We start from the raw sequence: 9,308 nt of genomic DNA, 5'->3' as shown, positions 1-9,308 counted from the left end.
ACGTAGTGTGAGTCTAACTGACCCACAAGGTAGTGCAAGTCTTAGGCAACTCGTGGTAAAGGTGGAATAAGCTCTGATCACTATTTTTAATATTTACTCTTAATACAAAGCCCCTCTCCTTGAGGAGATGTATGATGCCATGCATTACATTAATTAAGGGTATTGCATTAAGGGTAAATATTAAGATTAAAAGATTAAGACTAAAAAATTAAAAGATTAAAGAAATGCATAAGTTTCGACACTAAAAAATGACGTTGCTTTGATAGCTCTTTTGTTCCTTTTCAACAAATAATGAATTTGCTTTATTATAACTATTTACATATGAATACCTTTGCACGGATAAGTATTTGGTTCTATTTTTTTAGCGATCGTATGTTTAGTTTCTTAAGACGAAAAGGAAATAACAAAACAATGGCCATTTTAAATTTGATAAGTCATACCGCGAGCGAAAGCGCGCGCACACACACACACACACACACACACACACACACACACACACACACACACACACACACACACACACACACACACACACGGAGAAACAGAGACATAAACAGCATGAATTTAAAGATCAATGGTAACCAACCAGGCGAACACAATGCGTCAAAAGGCATGCAAAACCGTCGCCTGCTAGCTTCCCCCCCCTCCCCACGCCTCCTTTCAACCACCCTCTTCTCCAACCGAGAATGGTCAGGTAGCGAACGCACACTTCGCTACCACATCCGCCGTCACCAACAAGAACTGACGACAGCAACAGGGGATGAAGCTGTCAGAAGTTTTCCCGTTACGCCTGGCTGCATCGATGAGAAGCAAATCTCGTGGAAAGCAATGCTCCTCTCTCACATTTTATTCTTCTTTCTTTTGTAAAAAAAAAAAAAAAAAAAAAGTACGCTAACAAAAGGACTTTTGTAGCTTCAATAGCACCTTCACACAGTTAGATTCATAATTAATGTACGAAGCCCGCTTACTCAATTTCCTTCCTAAAATTACTTTTGGAAGGGGAAAAAAATGGACGAACTCTAGCAAGTTTGTCATTTTTTGACTACAGAAAATGATGTTGCAGTAACACTGTATTTAAATCAAAAGCTTAATCGTGTTCCCAAATCTGCTTTCTCAGGAATACCTAATACGTAAAAAGCATAAGTTGTGTAGCGATACATAAAACGAATTTGCTTCTGTTTCTATTATTATAATCCAAATGTAGAAATTATGAAAATATCGCACATTTGTTCTTTATTATAAATTCTATTTCTCGACAAATCATACATGATGTGCATAACATAGAAATTCTCAAGCATGTCACGTTATCACTATCTGTTGTCGTGGCAACGAGTAAGTTATAGAACTGTCGGTAAGAGGGCGCTACTAAAATATCTCCTAATAGCAAAACGAATACTGTAATTTTAGTTATGATTATGCAAGGAAAAGGAAATTACTGTACACTTTGGATGGCGAAATTCAAAATTTAAATGTCAAGCGTGATGTTATTTTTTAAGCGAATAAAAGTTTGTTTTAAAAAAATAATGACTTAAAGATTCAAATTAAACCACAAATAAATCGAATTCCTTTTCTTAACCGAAATTATTACCTTCGTCTGCTATGAGGATTAAATATTTTACAGCGCCCTCTTCTAAAGATCAATTTTGATTCAACTAAACGTTAAATTTCATACTACTCAACATCAGATAAATAAATAAATATGAATAAGTGAAATAGTGATTTTAACAGGGATTAAATAGATGTCACTTCTAAAATAAACCTTTCTATAGGAAATATTTGCTTCATATGATATATTTTACACTGTTAATTACTAAACTAACGATTGCTATCCCTCTAGCGGCTAATTTGAATTATTAAACCATTGTAAATAAGAATAATAATTACTTGCAAAATTATGTTAAAATACATCAAATTTATGAATAATTTGTGCAAATAATCTTAGTAAATAAATAGAAATAGCTCCGAAGGAAATGTGTTATTTATTATAATGTGATGTCAGTAACCTCTCACGTTTAAATAATTAAACGTGAAAAGCTGCTAAAATTTGAACAGATAACACGAACGTTTGGATCTCTAACTTCTGTGAGTCGGTACAGGGCAATACAAGAGGAGAAAGCCTTCCATCTGCACAAATACTTTAGTCGAGCACTTAAAGCTGACAAATGAAACATAGCACCAGCAATTTATTTTTCTCATTACAACGTACGCACTTCGCTTGGACTCAGCTAATGCACTTTCCCCGAAATCTTAGCTATACGATTAGCGCAGTTTTACGTCTGACTTGATCAATCAGAGCTGATTCAGCAGACCACTTCCTCTAACCACCATCTGTATTTTGGTGAATGAGCCGCTTACAGCTCTATCGTATTAAAAATATTTATTTCGTTCTTCTCGACCAGATGGGGCCAACTTCTCTTCATTTTTCAAACTCATTCGTTGGAGTGAAGGGTGAGCTGCACTTCTGGAAAGCCATAGATCACACGTGCACAGAAACGCTCAATTTTCATCTCCCTTGAAAATGTCTCCTTTCTGTATTGTCGTATTGATTTCTATCCCAAAGAAAGGTCGTTGGAAATTCTCTTTTGCAGCGGCCACAACGTCGCCAAAAGCCTGTACAGCGTCTCTCTCTCTCTCTCTCTCTCTCTCTCTCTCTCTCTCTCTCTCTCTCTCTCACACACACACACACACACACACACACACACACACACACACACACACACACACACACACACACACACACACACACACACACACACACACACACACACACACACACACACACACACACACACACACACACACACACACACACACACACACACACACACACACACACACACACACACACACACACACACACACACACACACACACACACACACACACACACACACACAAATGATAATATATCACAAAAACAGAGCAAACGTACTCTGGCTTGCTTTATTTAAGTTTATTGCTTGGTTTCTCTTTCGGTTGTAAAATCTCTTCTCTCTTTCATTATCCTTCACAGTAAGTTGCTGCAAGAAGTTGGAAGGTGACCTCATCTTTATGTAGGGCAACGTCTGATTAGCGCAACTAAAGTAGTAGTTAAAGATATTTCTTAAAGGATGGTTTACACACTCTTGGAGAGCAAGTAACAGCTGGAAATTAAAGCGACAAGCAATTTGTATGTCACGAATTGGAAGGAACAAAATATGACATCATTAAGAGGATACATAGGAAAGGTCTTTAAGATTGAAATCGAACTTTATTAACACTGAAGAAGTGGTACAAATCTAGATATAATACAATAGATGCAACAAGTATGTAGAACAATACAAGTGATAATAGATAGTAAAAAGCAATATTACATATGTTATAAATATCCTACAATTATTTTTCATGGTAATATAGAGATTAATAGTTAAAGAAAAGGCTTAGGAATAAAGAACAGAAAATGGAAATAGATTTTACACGATGCGTGTAACCAAGGACGGTAGCCATACTGGTTACTATAAAAATACAAATGTAGGCGATATAATGACTAAAAATTAAACGACTGTCTATGAGGACACACGTATACATACAGAATATAATTGAGACATATATAACATTTAGAGTTATTTTGTATAATATGCGTTTCAAATGAGAGTCAACATTAATTAATCCCATGACTTGATTTGGTTAGGCAGTTTGTTGTAGCTGCTTGTTGCTAAGTGTTCAAAAGATTTGTGAAAAAATTCTTTGTTTGTCTCGGGAACTACCAGCATTTCCTGTCACAGCATAAATCGTAGTCTACATTACATACAGAAAAATTTACAATGTTATTTCTTACTATAGTATACAGTTATAGAGATAAAGTTTCTGTAATGGCAAAATATTATGAATGGCAAACAGATCGTTGGTTGGATGTGCGAAGATATTAATAATGGCTCTAGCTCTGATTATTCTAGTTTGTATTCGAATCAAAGGAACCACATTCTCTACTCCGACAGGTGATACCAAATTGCAGTGAAGAATTTACCCATGAATAACATAAGCATGTTACAAATGCTGAATTCACACATTTTTTAACATAATGTATTCTGTTAATTACTAACCTCAACTTGTTTGTTTAAAATGTGATGTGGGAGTTCCATTTCAAGTTGCCGTCAATATGGCCGCCCAAATACTTTGCAGATTGAGTAATTATTAATGAATATTAATATATATATATACAGGGTGTTCGGGATAAATTTGACATATTTATAATTAATTATATTTTTCCGTAAGTTACATGTATTAACACACACTTCTCTTCATTTAAAAGTTTGGACCCTTCTTCATTCATATACAAGATGTCAGAAAGGATGGATAGCTGGAACCCACCTGAATCATGGAAGAGAATAACTTGTATCATGATGATTCGTGCCCGCCATCAAAATAAGGATATTACGACTGCTGCCCAATGCTCCCTGAATACAGTAAAAACAATCAGGCATGAAGTAGAGACTTGCAATGGTGACTACGAGGATGTAGCAAGAAGAAAGATCCTTAGCAGACGATCTGATTGCGTTCGTACAGCAGAATTCCTCGCAAATCTGCAGGAACAGGTGTTGAAGAACCCTGGCATTGGAATTCGGGCTTTGTTCGTGGAGTTGCTAACTGTAGTCAAGCCCTGGATAACAAGGGTAGCCAATGGTAGGCCGTATGTATGGCAGCAGGATTCGGCCCCTTGCCACACCTCTGGGAAAAGTCAAAAATGGTTGTCTGAAAATTTCTACGACTTCACCAGTCCAAATGTTTGGCCTCCAAACTCCCCAGACCTTAACCCCATGGATTATTTTGTATGGGGCGCAGTTGAAAAAGACACCAATCGCACTTCCAGTAATACAAAAGCCCAGTTAATGGATAAAATTAAAACAGTTTTTGCGGCCCTTCCCAGGGAGACTGTAGCATCAGCTTGTTCGAGGTTCCGAAGCAGAATTGAAGCTGTAATCGATGCTAATGGTGGTTATTTTGAGTAAATCTTGTTGATAGTATTGTAATTAACTCTGCCTGTAATGTTTTTTTGTCAATTCATTAAATTTAATAGATACAAAGAAGATTTTCGTTTTCCTTACGAAACTGTCAAATTTATCCCGAACACCCTGTATATATATATATATATATATATATATATATATATATATATATATATATATATATATATATATATATATATATATATATATATATATATATATATATATATATATATATATATATATACATACATCATATATATATATATATAGAGAGAGAGAGAGAGAGCCTGGCCTCTGGCAGTGAAATGCATCTAATTCCCACAGCACTTAATAAATAACATATTGCCATCATGTCGTGCATCAATCCTAGTGCTTCTCTTAGCTAGGTTTGATCCAACGCGTAACGTCACCTTCATCCTAAGCAATGCCATCACTTTGATACCTGCGGCTCAGCGTATGTGAGCTAATGGCTCAGAGTATCTGAGCTGATGTGTGCATCACTTACCAACTTGTGTTTCGTTGCCAAATATCAGTGTATGAGCTTATGGTGCATGCATGCCGAGAAGTTCTTCAACACGCCCTAAATATGCAGTTCGTGGTATAAGCAGATGAATGTTCAAGTAGTGTTTAGACACCCTAGTTATACTTGACGAAGTAAAAAGAATATGTCGTGTATAGATTTCAAGTTAGTCCGTAACCTAGAATCATCATCCAAGGAGTAATGGTCTGATTTAATACATTTTAGTATACGAGACACATATTAAAGCTCATTAAGCAAGATAATAATATTAAAGGTATATTGGCACTTTCTGTGTGTGTGTGTGTGTGTGTGTGTGTGTGTGTGTGTGTGTGTGTGTGTGTGTGTGTGTGTGTGTGTGTGTGTGTGTGTGTGTGTGTGTGTGTGTGTGTGTGTGTGTGTGTGTGTGTGTGTGTGTGTGTGTGTGTGTGTGTGTGTGTGTGTGTGTGTGTGTGTGTGTGTGTGTGTCTTGGATCCGACAGCATCGTAAACCATTCGAAGAATTTTAATGAAATTCACTTTGGGGGAGGAGAGTTCCCTCTGGGCCAGTGCACTTGTGATACAGATAGATCGAATATTTCCTAAAATTTCGTTACAAAAAATATGCGGTTTAGTGATTGAATGAATCATTATTTTACGTTAAGTTTACGTTGAAACAAAAATAAAATAAATAAATCTCCTAATTGTTATTATTCCCCATGATAACAACAGTTTTTAAGACAGGAAGGCTGCTGGTCTCTATCATTCAAGCCGTCACTAATAGTGAGCTCAAAGTATCGATGAAACAAGGCTTTTAGTGGGAGAGAAAGAGCATGCGTCAGATAACTGTTCTGCCAACACGGAGCCCTAAAGCCTAACATTTCAGAGGCGAATGCTGGTCTTGAAATTCACGTCGCTCTTGTTATCATTCAGGGAGTGAGAGGTGTGATTGAAGTCTGATTAACGGAATAATGAATTACTGACCATTTAAAACTATATATTTAGAAATTTATGTATATTTAATCATACAAATACAACATTTATTTTACAAATGATATTCTATCTTTTTCGATTTAGCTACTTGAATACAAATTCTACCCTTCGGTTCTTCTTTATGAACTGGTGAATAACATCGTCATAAAAAGTTGGTTGGAACTTCATTTTCCCAAGACACACGCACACTTGTAAAGGCTGGCTGAAGCTCACTGGCTAGAGCTACGTTGACTGCGTATGGCCCGTGTTGAAGCAACAGAGTGAGATGACGTGAAATGGCTATGCGCGCGCATGAAATCCCAGTGCTGCTGCGAGGACCTGGAAGTTCCCACAACCGAGCAAGCCAAGGTAGCTTTGACTAGACGAACAAGAATCAGGTCTTCGATACACAACGCAGAGCTCAATTATTGCCGCGCAAGCTTAAGACGTCTTCTGTCTACAAAAATAAAAGCCTAAATGGAATGCTTATAAATGCATGCATTTATTAACAAATAATATTACTTCTTTCTCAATTAATGAGCTTGCGCAGCAAGCATAGCAAGAATGGAGAATTCGCCACTGTAACATTTCTATTATTGTACAAATTTTTTGATGAATTTTCCCCCCGAGTTTTTGGGAGAATAAACCGTACTTGTCTATGCCAAAGACTGACTAACCCGGAAATGACCAAAAATGGCCTAGGAAAGAAAAGTCCGCTAGAATAAAAGCTAAAATAGTCTTCTAGTTAGTCTCTAGAATTGACTTTGGAGAGCCTAGCGGAAAACAAGGCCATTTTCACAGATACATCGTAAAGTAAATGTGCATAATTCTTTTATCCCATGAATAGTTTCAAATCTTGTTCGAACAACAAAAATTTAAACTTTTCTCCCCAAATTCCCTATGAATAAATACTTAGGTGTCAACGAATTCAGTTTTTTTTTAAACAGATTCTTGAGTAATTCATCCTTGAAGCAAGTAAGCGGTGAAGTATTTCTTTCAAAGTTTCTTCCTAGAGAAACTTAGAAAAAAAAATTCTTAGAACTAAAAGAGTGGCGCTTACTTCCTTTGGATAAAAAAAAAAAGGCACGAAGAATTTATTTACTTATAGAAACAAAATCTATAATAGTAAATCTAAGAAACAATGTAAAGAAATCAATTAGAATACAGAGTATTCTTATTGGAGTACTCTAAGTGGAGGTAGAACCTAACTCACTTAAAAAAAACAAAAAAACTAGTAGGCAGTTGGTCGCTGATAGCTGAGCTCAGGGCTGTGGATGATTTTTAAGAACTCTTGAAGAGAGTATGGTAAATATGTGCTGCCATCCCGTGATTATAAATCCTAACGCTAGTATTGTTGTTATTATTAAAAAAAAAATGAGACCGGTTAACTGACCCACTATAAATCTCTTATAAGGATTTTTCTCTTGTCCTGAGTCTGTATCAAAGATGCCCGTTGGTCAGAAAGGTGAATCGAAGATCGTCTGGGTAAGATTTTTTCAGTAGAAGATGTGGATTAGCCAGTATTACGGACGTGAAAGGGATTTTTCTTACTAAACTCAACTTTCTTGTCCTGTAAGATACGTAAACCTGCCAGAACATACGACACTGTCTTTATAGACTTAATTGCTCTGGCTGTGATTCCAATAACCTCCAGTGCTGGACAAGATTTGAAACGAAATCGAAGGGCAGCTTAGTTAAATACTAAGCCACGAGGTTAGCAGAGGAAGGGAAGTAATATATATGCACAAACGATGCTTAGATTGTTCCTAATCTTGACTTATATTCTACTGCGAAAGTCAACACTCAAACATTCTTGATAATAAAACGAAAATCACTGACTTCCCTTCACATTTGGGTAAACTTCTAAACAGCCAAAATTAACTAATTAAATGTTTACAAAAATGGCATTAAATATTCCCATTACAGTGAGGGACAGTGGCGGCTCGTGGCTTGAAATCGTGGGAGTGCTGCAACTTTCGAAATATACATACACACTGTAAGTATATGTGTTTGGTTAAAATATCAAAATTATAGTAAAAATTAAAAAAAAATTAAACATGAAAAAATATTGTTTATTATCGATAAAATTATACAGTTTAGTATAATTCAAAATTACTTAAAAATAAAATCCATTCCTTTAATTGTAATTAAAGGAATTGATTTATAATTTTTGGACATGACAATTAAATCCTTTAATTGTAATACTACGAACACTCTACTACTGGTGTAAACTGCATATAAACAACAGTGGAACTGCGCGACGGACAGTGCCGCATTACGCTAATAGCTCGAATCTCACTATGACGTGCATATGCTTGCGCGCATAGCAATATGACACTGTGGTAAACACAGTGCTGCTAGCGCCCTCCTAAGTGCTACAAGATGGATTTTTGTTATTTTTTATACAAAATAAGAGAATTGTATAGGATTGTTGATGATGAAATTAAATATTACAAGCAAATATAAATAAATTAATAAATATATTTATATATCGAGAAAAAAGGGGAATGCTGCAGTTCCTATGCGAACCGTCCCTGGTTAGGGATGCAAAGTTTCCAAGCGATCCTTCTTAGCTTCACTTTTAATGTATTTCATAATATTCCAAACATTAATACCCGCTTTGTATTGAACATTCCATTGATAAATTGCACAAAGTATGCTTGCAATTAAATCCTTGCAGAAATGCATTTTTATAACTGTTTTAATGTTTAGTTCATGAATATTATACTGCTAACAAATGTTCTTGACAAATGGTATAACCATTCAGTAGAACGTACTCTAGAAGAACCTTGAAGATAATCGATGTGGTGATACTTGGCCCACTTTATTGCTAAGAGCAGAAACATTTGACT

The sequence above is a fragment of the Typopeltis vanoorti genome, chromosome 10 (assembly GCF_054136105.1).
Source record: "Typopeltis vanoorti isolate ZY-2024b chromosome 10, IOZ_Tvanoo_1.0, whole genome shotgun sequence".
Taxonomy (NCBI): domain Eukaryota; kingdom Metazoa; phylum Arthropoda; class Arachnida; order Uropygi; family Thelyphonidae; genus Typopeltis; species Typopeltis vanoorti.
The sequence above is the reverse complement of the archived record's forward strand: the minus strand, read 5'-3'. Positions refer to the sequence as shown.